Source organism: Eschrichtius robustus, chromosome 2, assembly GCF_028021215.1.
Source record: "Eschrichtius robustus isolate mEscRob2 chromosome 2, mEscRob2.pri, whole genome shotgun sequence".
Classification (NCBI taxonomy): domain Eukaryota; kingdom Metazoa; phylum Chordata; class Mammalia; order Artiodactyla; family Eschrichtiidae; genus Eschrichtius; species Eschrichtius robustus.
Genome location: NC_090825.1, coordinates 100824962 through 100841222, shown reverse-complemented (window position 1 = coordinate 100841222; position 16261 = coordinate 100824962). Strand labels below are relative to the sequence as shown.

The 16261-nt window shown below is 38.0% G+C and overlaps 1 protein-coding gene across 1 annotated transcript in view; it reads right to left on the bottom strand.

Annotated features, from left to right (window-relative positions):
- Window positions 1-12865, bottom strand: part of LOC137757708 (zinc finger protein 474-like) — a 113264-nt gene extending 100399 nt beyond the window's left edge. The window contains exons 1-2 of the mRNA XM_068534339.1: window positions 12639-12865; window positions 12247-12359 (exon numbers count right to left, since the gene is read on the bottom strand). The gene's annotated coding sequence lies outside the window, so the exon portion shown is untranslated. The remainder of the gene's footprint in view (window positions 1-12246; window positions 12360-12638) is intronic.
- Window positions 12866-16261: the final 3396 nt, after the last annotated feature.

Below are 16261 nucleotides of genomic sequence, written 5' to 3'. Positions count from 1 at the left end.
TTTTATGGTAATTAGAGACATTATCCTGGGCTCATCATTACAGAGTTAACAAAATTTAGAGTATTGCTATTTATTCATTTAAAAATGTTAATTGAACACCTTCTATGTACCAGGAACAGTGTGGTAGCCTCTAGGGTTATCTGTGGTGACTGAATATGTGTATTCCCTCTTTAAAATTTTGGTGAGGGAAACAGAGAATTATCAAATCTGTGCTGGATTTTAGCTATTTTCCTGTTTAGGGGAGCCAGGTGTACAGTATGCCTCATTAAAATTTTGCTAAAGTTTTGCTTTCTAAGAAGAAATATACTATTTATAAGAGTAACATATTTTTACATTCTGATTATTTTAATTTTATTTATCTTATCTTTCATATTGAAGTATAGTTGATTTACAATATTATATTAGTTTCAAGTATACAACATAGTGATACAGTATATTTATAGATTATACTCTATTTAAAATTATTACAAAATAATGGCTATATTTCCCTGTGCTGTACAATACATCCTTGTTGCTTATTTATTTTATACATAGTAGTTTGTATCTCTTAATTCCCGACCCCTATTTTGCCCCTTTACCCTCTCCTTTCCCCACTGGTACCCACTAGTTTGTTTGTTTTGTAAACATTGTTAACAAAACAATGTTTCTGTTTCATTATATTAATTTTTTTCAGATTCCACATATAAGTGATAACATACAGTATTTGTCTTTCTTTGTCTGACTTATTTCACTAAGTATAACACTCTCTAGGTCCATCTATGTTGTTGCAAATGGCAGAATTTCATTCCCTTTATGGCTGAGTAATATTCCATTGTGTATGTATATGTGTGTGTGTGTGTGTGTGTGTGTGTGTGTGTATATATATATTATATATATATATTATATATATATATATAATATATATATATAATATATATATATCACCTCTTTATCCATTCATCTGTTGATATACACTTAGGTTGCTTCCATATCTTGGCAATTGTAAATAAGGCTGCTATGAACATTGGGGTACATGTATCTTTTTGAACTAGTGTTTTCACTTTCTTTGGATATATACCAAGAAATGAAATTACCGAATCATATGGTAGCTCTATTTTTAGTTTCTTGAGGAACCTCTATATTGTTGTCCATAGTGGCTGCACCAATTTACATTCCCAACAACAGTGCATCAGGGTTCCCTTTCCTCCACATCCTTGCCAACACTTAAGTCATTTGTAGCCTTTTTGATGATGACCATTCTGACAGGTGTGAGGTGATATCTCACTGTGGTTTTGATCTGCATTTCTCTGATGATTAGTGATGTTGAGCATCTTTTCATGTGCCTGTTAGCCATCTTATATTTTCTTTGGAAAAATGTCTCTTCAGGTTTTCTGCCCATTTTTAATCGAGTTATTCATTTTTTGATATCGAGTTGTATAAATTGTTTATATATTTTGGATATTAACCCATTATCAGTCATATCATTGGCAAATATTTTCTCCCACTCAGTAGGCTGTCTGTTTATTTTGTCAATGATTTCCTTTGCTGTGGGAAAGACTTTAAGTTTAATTAGGTCCCATTTATTTATTTTTGCTTTTGTTTCTTTTTCCTTAGGAGACTGATTCAAAAAAATATTGCTACGATTTATGTCGAAGAGTGTTCTGCCTATTTTCTCTTCTAGGAGTTTTATGGTTTCTGGTCTTACATTTATACCTTTAATCCATTTTGAATTTATTTTTGTATATGGTGTGAGAAAATGTTCTAATTTCATTCTTTTACATGTAGCTGTCCAGTTTTCCCAGCAGCACGTATTGAAAAGACTGTCTTTTCGCCATTGTATATTCTTACCTCCTTTGTTGTAGATAAATTCATCTTAAGTTTGTAGGTTTATTTCTGGGCTCTCTGTTCTGTTCCATTGATTTATGTGTCTGCTTTTCTGCCAATAACATATTCTGAGTGTTTTAAAATTTGATTTCTATAAATAGTTTATTATCACAGTGGGATAGATGAATAAGATAAATGAATTAGCTTTTGGAACTGCTCTCATTTCTAACATATAAAGAAGGTAAGAATATTAATTATAGAATGCTACAGCGAAAAAATATTTTCAGCTGGGTGGGAGGCTACTGTCAGGTCTGGGATTTGATTTTGCTCTACTTACAAAGTAAGATATTAGCCTGTTACTGTTTCATGGGTGCTGGCTGAAGACACCAGACTTTGATTAGGAACACAGAACTCCATTACTCATGGCACAGCAAAGAGTATGAGTATCTGCATATTTACACGGGTTCTCCTGCCCCCAGGTCCCATCAACATGAACCAATATGCTCAGGTCGATTTGGATTTGATGCACACAGTGGGTTTGCATCACAGCTAAAGTACACTGACCTTGAGGAATCTACTGCTTTTTTAACAAACAGTAAGCAAGCCTATTCTTTGTGTGGGGAAATACACTTACCTCTTCTATCAGAAGAGATCGAAAGTCTAATTATATCTTAGACTAGAACCTAGGTTAGGTGACATATGCAGTCACTCCCAACTCTGATATGCTAATCTCTCTGATCAAAAATTGTGTTTTTCTGTTGAAGTCATTAGGCAGAAGAATCCCTCGTTCCATCACAATTTTTAAACAGGTATAGAAGATAAAATTTTTCAGTAATAAATTTCACATAATTTCTCATGCTGAGACCACCCCCCATTCTGCCTGATGCCAAAAACTTAAAGTAAAATTCAGTGATTTCACAGATATTTAGGTTTAACACTCAGTCACATTGGGCTGCTCCCTTTCCCTGAGTTCTGTTGCTCCTAGGGCTTACACAAATGCTGCTGTTGTATGAGTGAGCATGGGAGAAGGGGAGGATGTTCATTTCCTTATCTGTTCAAGTTCTAGGCTGGCTTCCTGTTCCACACATCACTCTTGTCATGTACAAACAGGTCATATGCAGAATTCCCTTGGATTGATGGTGAAGTCATGAGAAAAAGAGAAGAGCACGCTAGGTAACAAACAAAAGTATTACCCTCCCATACAAGGCTAATTAAATATCGCTTGATGGTCAAAGGTACTAGGGTGAGGGAGGGAAATAAGACTCTAACTCTTGTAAGGTTGAGAGTCACTTTTCTCCAGATTTCTTTCCTCATATAGGAAGCCCAGCATGGAGTACATGTATAGTTGCACATACCAGGTTTCATAGCAAAGCAGATCTAGAAAAAGAATAAGCTCCTGCACGTTACTCACAGTGACCAGGAGAGGGCACTTAGCACAAATGAATGAAATAATTCTGCCAACACCTGGTTCTAAAGCTTCCTCTTTGGCTCTACCATTTGTACAAATCAATTTATTTTATGTGTCCATTGCAAACTCCTTTGGAGCTAAGGATAATTGCAATTACACATTCCTCTTGATGACTGTCCTCAACTATATAATATCCCAAGTGGTTGAGATACTCATTTTTCCATGCAGAACACAGGAACAAGTCCATATGAATATGAAAAAATTTCTGAGGGAAGAATTTATTTTGGTAGACCATTTCTCAAAATGAGCACTTTAGAGGAATTAAAATGTGTTTGAGCAATCTTTCAGAAGAGGGAAAACACATTTACTGAAACCTTCCTGTAAGGAAAGACTTCTGATATGCTCTCTTTCCTCCATTTCTTATATATATATACGTGGTTTGGTTCAGATTGTGAGCTCAAAGAATTCACCTTTGAACACACTAAAACAAGGGAAAGAATACTATTCTATCATAAAACAAAATGAGACACTGCATTTCCTAGGGAAAAAAAAAAACCCTTGAATTCTATGTATTTCCTTTTAGGCCTACCATAGACAAACAACAATAAATTGGCCAACCATGTTCTTCAGGCATATAATTTTCTTTCTTCCCAAAGTGAACACTCCCTGGGAAAATACAGATAACTTCTAATTTCAAAGTCCTTAAACACAAGAAGAAAGTAGGCCACCTTGACCACAGCACAAAATAATTTTTTCCAAGAGGACTTGAATGAGTACCTCAGTATCCAAGGAAAAAATACATACCAGTAAGATTTTTTACTACTTTGTTTTGATTCATTTTCAAATACTTTTTATAGCAATGGGAAAAAAATATCGATGAATCGGTTTTTCCAAAACAAAGCCATTTTGTCTTTTAATTTTAGCCTGAAAGTGGCTCCTCGTTGTAAGTATTTTAGAAATAATAACACTGTGGCAGAGAGTAGCTGAGAGACTTGCTTGTGGACACCTAATGTTTCCAAATTTGGGAGTAATATTTCCACCCACGAGGCATTGAGTTTTTGCTATGAAGTCACCTACAAATTCCAAACTGTTTCTGTCCTATTAGATATAAAGAAATGTCAATAATCCAAAGAGATTATGGTTTAATTTACATTTAGTTACTATAACCAGCTTTAGTTTGGGAACCTAATTCTTTCTGATTCAAAGGAAGTACATTTTGCTCTTGGTTGACAATTCACTTTCCATGTCACTAATAATAATAAACAATAACATTACTGAGTGACTGTTTTGTGCCATCATCCTCTCAACTATCCTCTAAGATAGTTTTTATTATCCCCATTTACAAAAGAAAAAACTAAGGGAGCTCAGAGATGTTAAGTAACTGTCCCTGAATACAGAGCCATTAGTGGCAGAGGCAGAATTGGTACCAGCTGTATCTGACTCCTAACCCTTGCTGTCTCCACCATGCCTCACTTCTTCTTAATTGCATAAATTATTTTACCAAATTGAAACACAAATGTCATTTTCTGTTAATAGCAACAGTAACTACTTTCTTGACTTTCTATTTTTCAATTTTGGGCAGAAAGGCATTACAAAGTGAATTAATTTTTTATTGCATCTGGTAAGAATCCAGAAAGTACTATGAATTCTTACTATAAAAAGTATACCTATATGACTAGGCCGAGTACACAGTACTACATGCATTTTCTAAGAGATCTTGTTTTCAATCAATATTAAGGTACTTTGTCTACTTATTTATTTCATTTTAAACCAAGGTAAAAATCTTGCTGTTGGATACAATACTTAATAATCTAATAGTCAAGTTCTTGAAACAACAATATACAGTTATCTGAAAAAATACAGATTTCAGAAGGTTTAAGTAGATTCCCTCAGAAATCTGTTCATGTGCTTACTCCCAGAGGCCCACACAATTTTTTTAAATCAGTTTCACACACTTTACCAAGTTCAAGCTAGGTCATATAACAGGCTTTAGAAAATCTAGGGCTTATTTTTAAAGGGTCAGGCACATAAAATCTCAGAGGTGTGTACAATCCTTTTGAATAGCTGCCATCTTCCTGAGAGCCATCAGTATCAAAACAACAGGCAAGGTTTTCCACGTGGTCCCTGGTTGCCTGAGCCATTCCTTGGCAGGAGTGCTCAAGACCAGCTGAGCCTTGGGGAAAATACCCAGAAGATAGATTTCTGGGAGCTCCAAGCCATCTCAGACTAACCCCTGCCTCTGGTTCTGTCCCTCTCCCGTGGGTTGTAGGCAAAGACCCCAGCCTGATCCATGTGTTGAAGACTGTGTATGGGGCTGCTGTGTGGTCAGAGCGCTAGTCTGTTGAGCAGAGGCAGGGGCCAGCCTTCCCTAAACGTCTCCCTCCCTCCTTGTGGACCTGGATCAAGTCCTGCTCTTTCAGCGGGGAGTTGGCCCAGGAGCTGCCTAGCTGGGGGGCATGGTGGGAACTTGCATTCCCTCTGACCAGTCAGCCCACTTGTTCTATTCAGATGACTACCCCAGTGCCTTAAGGGAAGGAATCCACCACACTTTGTCTGCTGGACCCACCCCAGCTCTGTCCTCTATACGGGGGTTGCCCGGGGGGTGGCTGTGGGGAGATGTGCCCTCCGAGGGCCCAGCCCAGGCTCCCAGGCACCTGAGCGGCAGCGCTCCCTCTGTCCTCACTTGCTCCTTCCATCCCCGCCTGCTCACCTCTGAGGCCTGTGATTTCGGCAGCTCCAACCACTACCTCCAGTCTTCACCCTTTCTGTAGTCAGCACGGTAGAGCTGATCCAACCCCAGCTTCTGCACTTTCTGCCTGTGTGACATTGGAAATGACTTCCCCTCTTGGCTGAGCTTCACACTTATTGCAGGATACAAATGACATGTGACATTGTGGAAGTTTAACTTATACAACATATCAAATCAACATTTATGTCTCAATAGAAATAATAAATTAATAATAAAAGAAAATAAAGCTCAACTCTGAGGAAGCAGCTTGAAAAGCACTGATAAATTACTGGACCGCGAGGGACACAAGGCAGACAGAACTGTTAAGCTGTTATCGTCTCAAGAAAGCAACATTGCATAAGTTGCAGAAATGGGAAGGTTTTTTTTTATCTAGAAAGGAAAGGAAAATGGAATCCCAATCTTACTCTTTACACCAAAAAGACTACCATATTTTAAAATACAGCAATAGAAACCATAAGTGAAGTGAAAATAAGATTCTGCCTAGAGTAACAGTACTGTGAACAAATGAGGGTAATATTGGTAACAGAGCAAAATAAAGCTTATTTCATTAATCTACAGTTAACTACCATAAATCAAAGTGAAAGGACTAACAACCCAGGAGATAAAGGATATGAACGCTTAACATGACTGGAAATACAAATTACTTTTAGACTTAAGAAAAGATGTTCAAAATCACCCATAGTAAAAGAAAAGCAAATTAAACCTATAAGAAAAATAACCATTTCCATTTATCAGATTGATAAAGATCAAAATGATTGACAGTACCCTGAGTTGAGCAGGATAGTACAGGAAAATAGGTGCTCTCAAATACTGCTGATGGGAGTAAAAACTGAAATCATCCTTTTGGAAGGCAATTTGGCAGTGACTAACAAATTAAAAACACACATACCCTTTTATTCAAAAAGTCTCTTTTTAGGACTATATCTTGCAAATATATTTAAATATGAGCAAAAAGCTATCTGTACAAAGATATTCATTGCAGCATTTTTTAAAAATAGCAAAAGCTTGGAAAGAACTTAAAGATGTATAAGTAAGGCTAGTTACACAAATAAAGCTCTATATAGACAATAAACACTGTGTAGATATTAGCAAAATCAACAAGGCCATACTGCTTTACTAATATGTAATTGTCACCAAGACAGTCAGATGGATATATTTTTTAAAAAGCATAAAATAATCTTATGGTGCTATCTTTTTGTGTTTTTAGGATAAATATTTGTATATGCTTGTATATGTATGTACATATACATAGGGGATTAAATAAGAAATTGGTAACAGACACTCCAGGTAAACTGATATCTGAGGGGCAGGGGTGAAGGGGAAATTTATTTTTTACTATATATTCCTTAACTGCACTTTTTAAATTTTATAGCATATGTGTGATTTGCTTACTTTGTTTTCTTTAAGAGTAGGGGCTTTGTGGTCAAACAGCTTTGTATGAAGTCCCATTTCTACCACTCTAGACAGATTACTTCATCTCTCATCTTTACAGTGAGGATAATCCACTAAGTAGAAAGTGTTTGCCAGTTTTTTGTGTGTGTGTGTGTCTTTTTCTAAAATTAATTAATTAATTAATTATTTTGGCTGTGTCGGGTCTTCGCTGCTGCGTGCGGGCTTTCTCTAGATGCGGCGAGCAGGGGCTACTTTTCGTTGCGCTGCACGGGCTTCTCATCGCAGTGGCTTCTCTTGTTGTGGAGCTCGGGCTCTAGGCGCATGGGCTTCAGTAGTTGTGGCACACAGGCTCAGTGGTTGTGGCTCGTGGGCTCTAGAGCGCAGGCTCAGTAGTTGTGGCATGCGGGCTTAGTTGCTCCGCAGCATGTGGGATCTTCCCGGACCAGGGACCGAACCCGTGTCCCCTGCATTGGCAGGCAGATTCTTAACCACTGTGCCACCAGGGAAGTCCCTGCCATTTTTAAAAGGGCAAATTTTAAACAACAGTAATTATTTGCTTGTAGTAGATTTTCAGTCATTATGATGGTATAAGGGATACATGGGACAATGGCTACCTAGGTGGCATGACAGTTGTTTTGCTACCCAGAATTCCCTTCCCTTCTTCTGGCAATCATATTATTCGTTTGGAGAACTACCATCTGCCCACTTCTCAAACCATTTGTTTTGAGTGGACCCGATGCTTGATACTGAGGGTTGACATGGAACTTAGACCTGGCCAATGAGAGCTTTGCATTCCTAGTCATAGTAAGGTAGAAGCAACAATTTGGGAAGACTGTCATCAGCATACCGTGAACAGTGATATTCCCAATTGCACCTCTTTCTTCCCAGACCCATATATACATTGGTCACTGGTTGAGACAAGATTTCATGTTCTCTGTGGACCCCAATTCACAAGGATCCGACTTCTACCTACCATCATAATTGCTGTCTTCAATAAGCCATTTCATTCTTCTATGAGGCCGGCTGCTTCTGTGCAGTGAGCTACACAGTAAGATCTATAAATCTTGTGAGAATCAGCACATTTCTTTACTGCTTTTGGCAAAATTTTGCAGTGTTTTGAAGTGCAACGTATTTTCCTTTCATGTGTGGCTTTGAAATTGGGTCCCTGTGGGATCAGATTCTACTTATAGGTCCAGAAGGACTGCTTTAAGTAGAATGGAACATGAGGCAAATTAGTATCCCCTGGTTAGGTGACAACTTCAACAAAAGTCACCACAGCTTTTTAAAGCAAGGAAAGACTAGAACCCAGGATAGAAGGGGCTACATTTGCTGTCATTGGAAGGTCAATGGGTTTAGTTTTGGGGTAAACAGAATTTTCCAAATTCTTCCAAGGATCACCTCTCCAAATTCCAGAATCTTACTTTTTCCCAAGATATGCATTTTCACGTAAGAAACCTGGCAAGTCTTTGAATTCAACCCATGTTGTAATTTAACAAGCCGTAGGGTCAGACTCTGGTTTCCGGCAACCAGCAGCCACAAGAAAGAAGATTTTTTTAAAGCTAAAAATTTCCTAGTTCTCTAACCACATTGAGTGGATAATTTAAAGCCCTGAGTTTTTCATTTCTCTTTTTAATCTCTCTAACGCAGTATGCAGCAGCCAGTTTACCCCTACCCATCATGTCTTCATACTATGCCACCTTATCACTCAGTTATCAAAGTCATGTTTCCTCTAGACACCTCAAGCCAGGTGAATACAGGTGATAATTTACCTATTTCACCACTAGCTTCCACAGATTATTATTGTTCCATTGTTTAATGGTAGGTCAATCCTCACTTCCTTCAAACCCAAGTAGGTTAGATACCTAACCTACTACCTCAAACACTATTATCAATCAGAATTCAGTCACAGATAACAGAAAACACTCTATTTCAAGCCGGAAGTAATTTAAATCAGGGAATTAGACACTTATAAAATCATTTAAAGAGGCGGAGAATTGGACTCTAGAAATAATTTCAGAATGATTCTGGCCCGCTAAGGCAGCTGCTACCTTGACCACATTTAGGGAAGCTGGAAATCTGGAAGCTGTCCCTGGAACTGTTCCTCTGGGAACACTTACCTTAACTGTGCAATCCAGGGATCTGGAAGGTGTAGCTGTTAGCTCTAGAACCATTCTGCACCTCCTAGGCTCTGTACTATAACCTGGCCCTGCAAAGCTACTGAATAGACCTGGGGCCTTCATCTGAAGCAGGGAATCCTAATTCCTGCGCAATCATGCTTACCAGCAAAATCAGCAGAAACTGAAGAAGGGAAACCTATGCCTTAAGTAAGTTTCAAATTTTGGGCATCCCATCTGACTGCAGAAACTTATCCTTCAGCCCTAGCTTCAGCAGACTCTGAGAGGTGTAGATTTTAGCTTTCTCACTCCTGCAGTTCAGGAAGTCACACAAGAGGGGCCACATCCCCCATAAAGTCCCAAAGCAAAATTCTAACAAGCTTGAAACAGATGACCTCACTTATTCTTGGATTTGTAATAAATGTGGTTCTTGGATGTGTCATATTTACAAAATGTTAATGAGCTACATTCTGAGTCTAAAATCAGCTTAAGCACAATGTTTTTCCCCGCTGACTTCCAGTGAGTTGGGACTGTACTACTTCTCGAACTTCCTTCTCTATGTGGTCAAGGGCTGAATTCTAAGCAAAGCAAATTAACTTCTAGGGATTTGTGAACTGAAAGGTTCTGTAAACATCCCTTTAAACAATGTTTAAATTTATTTAAAGAAGTTCTGGGGTAAAGTTTCATATGTCTCAGTGCAAGGGGTAGGGAAACATTTCCTGTTATATAGGTATAACAGAGGAATATTATCTCCTTGAGTAGCTTTTTTTATCTGTTTCTTAGAAAATACAATGATCTTTTTATTTACATTAATTGACAAGAAAGGCAAATTATATGCTGATTAGGTACAGTAATTTCCTAAAATAATGAATATTAAAGTGACATGTGCAAGGGAAAAACAATGGATGAGAGCCCTGAGGCACATGGACATCCCTATACAGCAGCAGACCCATTGCAAATGGAGCCACATAATTGCAAATTCTCAGATGAGATCTGCACAACCACATCTCATGGTTTAGTGTTTTTAACATACGGACAAATCAAAGAGGAGAACAACTTTATACTATTTAATTGTTTATGTTAATGGCTGGAAGTTTAAAAGCAAAAATGAATTGTGTACAGATATGTTCAACAAACTGAAATAGAAAGGGGGAGGAAACTAAAGGTAGTGTAATCACTTTCAGGACGTAATAAATGTGCAGCGATGAAAAACCATTCAAAATTCAAAACTGTTCCTTAATTGTTCTCTGCACTGGGCACATCCTAACTAATACTTTGCAGATAAACCAGCCCATTCACAGATGAATGTTTTTGAATTAACTGTTGCACTTAGGGTGTACCATTTGCAATTTATTTGCTTACATTTATATTCTGAGTTTCTATAAATTTGCTCCACACGTTGCCAACTTGGATAGAACGACAAGGAAATTCAGTTTCAACTCAAATTCAGTGAAAGAAGGATGTCAAAATCCAGATCTGGACATCGTGGCTGGGAACTGAGCGTTCTGTGTTGCTTGGCTGAGAAGTGGTGTAGTTGTCCTCTGGTTCCTATTTTGCCCTAGTTCCTCATACTTTGTGGTTATTTCCAGTCAATGTGTGCTCTTAAATAATTGAACCCACCCTTCTTAACATGACCTAACTGTGGCCTTTGTACTTATATATCCAAAAAAGAGTATCATTTAATAAATGGATTATTAGTATGGTATAAAAAACACAAAAGGCAAGAAGAGTAGGAAAAAAAGAAGCAAACAATCTGTTAAGAGAAAAGGGGAACCAACAGCATAGGTTAATGAAATTCAGTGTTTGATTTGAAGAAAACATAGACCATGTATTTCTTGGATTTCCTGAGTGAATCCATCGATAAATCTCTTCTTCCAGCATATGTGCTTGAACTAACCCACCAACATTCCAACAGACTAATGTCTCCACCCAGCTACTCATTCCAGAGTTATAGTTATTGAGTCAAATGCCTTGGCCATTCTAAGAAAATTCCACAAGTAACAATTACTGTACTTGGCAGGAAGCCTGGTAATACCCAGCTAGAACTTTGTTGTTGTTGATTTAAAAAATATTTTTCAGATTTATTGCTACTTAGGAAAGTGTATCATCAAAATATAAAGTGAAGAAAGAGCTAAAAGAAGTAACTTAGGCTAATAAATATATAATAATATTCCAAGTCAATATACCTTTTAATTGTAACCTAAATATAATTGAATCCCTGTCCCCAAATAGCCTATTCTCAAATAGTAAATAAAAGCAATTGGAATCTTTGCGAAGTCTCTTGGTGGGGGAAAAATGCCTGAAAACGGATGGCGTGTTTTTAATACAAGCCACATGACTTAACTTTTTTATTTTTTTGGATAGTTTTCTTGTTCCTCATCACTTTTCAATATTCAACTCAGTCACTTAACATGGTTCTCCCACTGCCACCCTTTCTCTCTCATTTTCCTCCTTCCAGAGGAGGGACCCTCCTATCAGTCCCTTACCAATAGCTCTAGCTGCCTACAGAGACTTTCCCTGCTGCATGCAGCCCTCTGTCAAACTTATTCTCACCCTGTGCTTTGATTGCTTTTCTCATAAGAATTATCCCATCACTAAAATTCTGCATAGAAAATGAGATCCAATCAGTAATACTTTTTTCTTCTTGGAAGAAAACAAAGTGGTGAGGGAGGCTATAGATACTTTCAAAGTAATTCTATTTCTCTGTTACCCTTTCTCCCATCAGATATTTATGCACCCACGATCAAGAGGAGAATGCCATATGTGTTTGTACAACTCACCACCACCACTCATCACACTCCAACGTGCTTTTCTCCTTCTTCACTTGGGTCAGACAGGCTTCCCATCAGGCACTCTGGAAAGTGTACCATACCTGTGTCTGTCTAAGTTTCTCCTAGAAAATTGGAAAGGAAATGCATCAGCATTAGGATTTTAATGCCTACCCACCCTCCTGGGGTCCTTGTTTTCATAACATGAGGATGAAGGTAATTTCACAGAATTCTTTCTATTACACGGGCAATTGACTATTAGATGAACTGTAGCAACATAACTGAGGCAGTATGGACCAAGCTGAATAATCAAAGTTTTGAGAAATCAGAAGTTGTCTAGAAAAAATTTCTTCCCACCCTGGATACTATAAAATGAAGGGAGTTAGATAGCTGAAAAATCATACTGGAGTTAAATAAGGAGGGACACTCCCCAAACTGGAACTCCTTTGGCAAGACAGGGGCTCCTCAGGGTCAGAAGTCTCACTGTAGAGCATTGCACTTCAAGAGGCTCAGTCAGTCTTGCCCTGTCCCTTCCTCTTCAAGTCTTCTGCACATCTGGGGTTTAAGTTCATTCATCTGTGATTCTCCTTCAAGGCAGCTGCATTCATCAATTGGTCTACCTCAGCACTGTTTAGCTTCACTAGCCACAAAAATTTGAGGGGATTCTTGGGCACTATAATAAAGGTAAAGCCTATTTAAGGTTCTCTCAAGTCTAAGACTAATCGTTCTTCATGATCAATCATTCCCTCAGGAACTTGATCCAGACAATTCTGAGCCTGTACCATGCTCTATTGCCCCCTAGAGGATGACTCATTTTAGTGGTTTTCTGTAGGAATGCAAAAGCAGAGTTTATACCCACTCATAGCTATGAACTTGACATACGAATTCCAAAAAACTCCATCCTGCCATACACTCATTCTAGAGCAGTGAGGAAGTCCACTACAGAAAGGAAAAAACTGTGTGGCTTTGAATCCACTAGACCTATAGACCGTGTTTTTCTGTCTCCAGGGAAGTCTACTAAAGCAGTTTTAAGTCATTTGCTAGCCACACCTAAAATTCCATTTCTTGGGTTCCTGGTGAGACACCTCCCATGAATTTCTCAAATTCCTAGTAGCAAGTAGCCTGTATCAGTAAATCCAGAAACTGATTTCAAATCTCTCAGCGGAAGCCATGTTCTGAGGACATGAAGTATTTGGAAGAGGAGTAGAGACATTATAAGCACATGTCTGCTATAATCTTTTTTTTTTTTTTTTTTCCTTTCAGGAACTATTACCAAAAATTGAGAAAAATTCCAAGAAATTGAGAGTCTGTTGAGAAAAGATTATAAATCAAGCTCATAGATAACCCCCAATACAATGCTGCATAACTCTAGTCCTATTTTTCGAGCATCCAGTTCCCAAAATTGACATTTTGCTTCAGTACATCTCCACAGCATTTCATTGGCTTTCAGTATTATTCTAAAACCCATTGGCACTTGTTCTCAGACCATTTCCTCTTTTATATCTATTCTGTTAATAGTTTGGCAGACATAGGGTAAGTGTTTAGTTCTAGCAATTATTATGCACTAGGCTCAAAATCACAAAAAAATAGTCCCTAACTTGTAACTCAAATAGAACTTGGGCTCCATACCAGCCCAGCAGGATGTCAATTCAATAAACAATGGCCAGTCATCCTAACAGGTAATTAAGCAATTAGAAACTTTACTCAGTCTCCAAGGAAAATGCCAAAACAGAGAGCACATACTTACGACAGCCAGTTTTCTTTAAAAAAAAATTTCTTCAGACATCACATTTAGTCTCAATATCTAGTCAATATGAAATAAACATTGAATATTTAAGATATATCTCCATTCTCTTACAAAGTGTTATGGCAGAGCTGCTCAGAAATTAAGTTGGAGTACCATCATGAAAGACGTATCTTTTTTTTTTTTAATATTTATTTATTTATTTATTTTATTTATGGCTGTGTTGGGTCTTCGTTTCTGTGCAAGGGCTTTCTCTAGTTGTGGCAAGTGGGGACCACTCTTCATCGTGGTGCGCGGGCCTCTCATTATCACGACCTCGCTTGTTGTAGAGCACAGGCTCCAGACGCGCAGGCTCAGTAATTGTGGCTCACGGGCCTAGTTGCTCCGCGGCATGTGGGATCTTCCCAGACCAGGGCTCGAACCTGTGTCCCCTGCATTGGCAGGCAGATTCTCAACCACTGCGCCACCAGGGAAGCCCCGACATATCTTTTTGTGAAAGATGATTAAATATACTGTAGCAGATATAGCAGTAGTTTATTTAGTGGTCCCTTAGTATCACATACAAAAAATGTATTATTTACTTCCAGAAATAATCATCTTGATAATATCCATTTATTCATAAGGAAATGGGTAAACTGTGTCAATTTTTCTTACAAATCACTTGTTTATATAGCTGATTATTAGTACAGAGTTATAGCATAGTAAAAATGTATTGATAAATAAAACACTAACTTCTGTTTCTTTATTCTTTGTTCCTATAGCTAGTTGTAAGGGATATTTTTCTTTTGTGAAAGCGAGCCTTTAATGGAGACACTTAGAGAACAGCCTCTTTGATTGTGTACATAAGTGTCAACACAAGCAAAGTCTGCTGTAGTAATTTGTGAATTTCCTCTGTGGTTTGCTTGAAAGATCACGAAATGATCATTTAGCACTTCTCATATGAAAATATCACCATTTGGATTGCAGCTGGAGTTGCTCTTAGCTGGGGTCCTGTTACTTCCAAGAACAAGTCACGGCATTTTTAAGAGCCCCGTTTCAATGCTCATGCATGCTTTCTGCCTCATAAACCTTGCAATTTAGTGTTAGATCACCTTAAATTATTTCTTCTCCTCATCTCATTCACAATTCACCATGCAGTCATTGTTGAGATGCCCAAACACCATTCTCAACAAAGGGCAGCTCATAAAATAACCAGAGTCCTAAGAAAATGTGAATACTCAGTTAAATGAATTATTCAATTTACAAATGAAAATTTAAATGGGATAACTCTAAAACTATTTAGTCTACTATAAAACTGCATTGTTTACAATTAAGTTACCTTTATCCTTTTTAAATTAAGAAACAAGTAGATTTTGGTACATGAAATGTGAGGGCCTGACTAAAGCCAGTTTGGTGTGGTCAAGTATTGGGCAAGATTCCCCATTCACCTCCACCAAAACCTTGCCATTTTGGTGAGATTAAGGTTCCAATTGCTTCAGCCCAAGACCTCTCTGGAGCAGACGCTCTGCTACTCTGGTTAAATTAAGCCCGTTTCTCTCCCAAGTGAGTAAATACTTAAGTTCCCATGCTGAGACAGCTGAAGTGACTTTTCACTTGGCACACTGATTCTGGGAGTGCAATACATATTTGTTGAATCCATGCTAAGTTAGGGCAAAGTATTTTTATTATTACTACTTATTAACATGTATTGAGAATAGATATTGTACTTGGTCCACATACAATGCATAAAGGAAGTCCTCATTCCTACAGATGGAAATAAACAACTTGGATGAATATATATGGATGAAATTTATATCCTTATGGAAACTATAGTTCAATTGAGAAGACGGGCATTGAGCACATAATTACAGGTGAGGCTAGTTTTACAAACAAGTGCAGTACACTATGTATGTGCAAAAAAGAAGGAGTTGACCTTGTTTTGGGGTGAAAGGAAAGTCTCCAGAAAGAAATGACATTTGTGCTGAGACTTGAAGAATGCGATAAAGTTGGCTAGCTAAAGAGTAGAAGAAATAGCGATTCATGCAAAAAAGACTCTGATGGGAGAGCGTATGACAGTTTGGTCTGGAAACTGCAATGAACAGTAGCAGTGTAGAGGAGGTGGGGCTGTGGGGATGTGGGGGTGGTGGTGGCATTGAACCTACATAAATTGGCAAGAGCAGAGTCCATTAGGCCATAGGAGGAATTTTCTACTTCACTCTAAGGGAAGTGAGCTTCTCCTAAATTGTTTTGATGACAGGAATGACATCGTCATATGTGTGTTTGTAAAAATAATCACCCTAGCTA